Source organism: Pinus tabuliformis, chromosome 3_1, assembly GCF_031772625.1.
Source record: "Pinus tabuliformis cultivar Carrire ecotype Pingquan chromosome 3_1, CPIR1, whole genome shotgun sequence".
In the NCBI taxonomy this organism is placed as follows: domain Eukaryota; kingdom Viridiplantae; phylum Streptophyta; class Pinopsida; order Pinales; family Pinaceae; genus Pinus; species Pinus tabuliformis.
This window is the reverse complement of record NC_142301.1, coordinates 542118917-542122255: the sequence shown is the minus strand read 5'-3', so window position 1 is coordinate 542122255 and position 3339 is coordinate 542118917.

Here is a 3339-nt window from a genome sequence, read left to right as displayed (position 1 = left end):
AATAAAAACCTAGACATAATGAAATTGAAACCCTAGAACTGACTTTTGCAAACTTAAAGACAAAAGTGACTGCAGAAGATCTTAATGAATGAAAATGGACCAGAAGGTAAAGGAAATGAGGGAAAATGTACAACAAGCCACTACTGTCAGATGATCCATGCTCCTAATGGAATGTAGCTAACTAAGCGAGACACCTAATATGCAATGCAACAAGAGAATTTGATCCTTGATGGAGGGATGAAGATACCGACACTAACATTGGCTCCAATGGGGATGGTAGCTCCTTGGAGGTGCCAAGATCTACAGATCTTTGGGAAAGCAGAATGTTCCTTCGTCCATTGGGCTATGGAGTCAATAACTTCAACAAACCAAAACCAACATCTTGACTCAATTTCAGGACTGAAATCCGACTCAAAACTGACTCAATTTCAAGACTGAAATCGACTGAAAACTGACTCAAACAATCCAAACCAAAACTAAAATCAATCCTTCAGTTTTATAGCCTTCACTTTGGGCCCCAAACTGAATGAATGACGACAATACAAACTGACTCTGAAACTATCTTGACACTAACTAAAACAAAAAAAATGACTCAAGACTTACTTAACTGAAACAAGTACTTACAAAGCTTTTAAATGGTAGTAGACCATCGAGATTTGAGGACTTCAAATCATGATGACAACCACCTGCCTACTGATGAAATATGTACAATCATGTGAAGTGGGTCTTCCAGTGTAACCAATCTAGCATATGGCTACATACTGAAATTCTGCTCTCACTTTCCCCAAGTAGGCAGAATGATGTACATGTAGGAAACTCACAATAAGAACTAAAACCCAGGCTTATGCTAACAAACCAGGCAAAATTCATCTTCTCTGGTTCTTGCAAAAGAATGCCAAAATGATCTTGAAAATCCTGAAGCACTAGCTTGTCTTGAGATCCAGCAGCAAAAATATAAGTACTCCCTTCATTCTGATTTGAAAGAACAACTAGTTGCCCAGTGATAGGAAGGCACAAAGAGGTATAAGCTTCTGCCATCTGAGTGTTAGTTGTAAATTTCTTGACCATGAAAAATTCTGGCATATTGTCTCTCTCAAGCCCATATTCCTCAACTTCATGGTCTAGGTCATTCTTAAACAGAAAACAATCTTCAAGATTATCAAACATGACAGTCTTATCATTTTCATGAAGGAAAACATTATCTTTTGCTGATCAATAAAGCTAATTTCAAGACTATCATTATTTTCAAAAGTGGAAGAAGTTTCACCAACATTTTCTTGACCATGTGCACACTGAGAATTTTCATTAGCTTGGGCTGTAACATGACCTTTTAGGAGTTGATCTATCTCATCTTCAGACAAAAGAGATAATACTTTTTTTTTTCTTTTGTTTAGACCATGATTGTCTTCATGAAATAACATTTTAAAACATGAAAAACCTGAATGACAGTCCTTAATTCCCTGATCTTCTGAAATTTGAAAAAATTGTTGATCATCTTCATATGACATGGCAATCAAATTATCATTTATCACTGTGTTATTGAAAGAAGATTTTTCACTTACTTGAACAAAGATCTCATCTTGTTTTTCATGAACTGACTGGATTACTTCCTCATTAAGGCTTTTTTCTAATGAAATGAGAACATTTGGATCAATAACTCTGTCTTCTTCATTCCAGATAATCTCAACAACAGATCTCTCCTTCATGGGATTCAAAACAAGGTAGTCTTGATCATCACAATCTGAATTTAGATCTGAAATAGCCGACTTGACTTTATCACATTCTGAAATTGAAACTTGACTTTCCTACATACTATCTTCTTCTATGGAAAGATCTGAAATAAAACCCTCTCCTTCATCATTTTCCACGGTAGTAAGATTTTGATCCAGCTACAAATTTTCCTGCACATCTTGATAAATATCCTCTTTATGCTGTTGAAATGGACTTTCATGATCTCATCATTCATGAAGTTATCATCTTCATAAATTCTCTCAAGATTTTGAATAAAACTATAAGCATTTTTGGAACAATTCTGAACTAAATTTAATGATGGATAGGATTCTTTATACCTTTCAAAGAACATGGCATGAAAGTCCTTGAAATAGTAAATACAAGAAAGCGGCAAACTTTCATACCAAGATCGGGCTTCACCTTCCAGAGTGGCCATGAATATCTTCATCAAGCAATCTTCAGGAAAATCAACCTTCAACTTGCGAATATGCATGTGAAATCTAACCAGATGTAAAGCAGCATCATTCCTATCATCATCTCTAAACATAGGAAAATTCCTTTGCTAATTTACCTTCAGAATTTTATTTTGAAAACCTGGAATGTGATCTTGGCTCATGGGAGCATATCTTCGATCTAGCGAAACCGTTTTGATAAAATTGAATTCACCAAGAGATTCTTCAGGCTACTGGTTCTTGAAGAGTAGAGTCGCCATAAAATTTTTGAACCTTGGGACTCTTTGACACTGGAGCCGCCAGGTGAATGATTTCAACCTTCCTGTGTCTGATCGTTGTTCACCATCAATAATTAGATCTAACTTGATACATTTACTAGGGCAATTTGCAAGTCAGATGTTCAGCTTATAAGACTAGACCGGAGATTGACTAAAGCAGCTTTTATCTACTTATGCACTTGCAAAGTAATGTGTAGTTCGAAGGCTTCCTAGCATAATTTCAGGCTTTGTCTGTAGTTTATAAAGCAAGAACACTAAAAAACAAATAATATTTCCCCCCCAGTACGGTCGCCACTATGTTCGTGCGTAAATCTACCTCAGGTTGAGAAAGGTAGGGTCTAGGACAACATCAAACCACGCTTAACCTAGTAGCTAGCCCTACCAAGTCGGGAGAGGGCTCTCTCTTGGTAAATCTCAACAAAATATGATCAATAAGGGCTTGAGATGACTGATTTTCTAACTGATTTTAGGCTAGGTATGTGTGCAAAAGAGTTTGATTGAGTAAAATGATGTTTTTGTTGGCTCCAATGGAAAGGCAGATTTGGGTCTGGGGAATGAGGCTCAGTTTTGCAGAGATCTCTATGGGGCAAGGTAGGCAACTGATTTGGCACTTAGAATTGAATCAGATGGAGAGATTAGATAGGTGAGGAGTTGAAGAAGGCAAGAAAACCTAGGGATCCTCTTCAAATAGCTGAAAACATCAAAAACTAAAGCAAACCCTAGGTAGAGCACTGCAATTTCAATGGATTCTACCTTTACCCTTGTTTGATTTAGTTAAGAAGAAGCAAGATAGATAATGACATACATAATACATAAGTAAATTCACAATTACAGAAGAAAACACTATACCAAAACAAAATTCCACATGAATCCCAAAG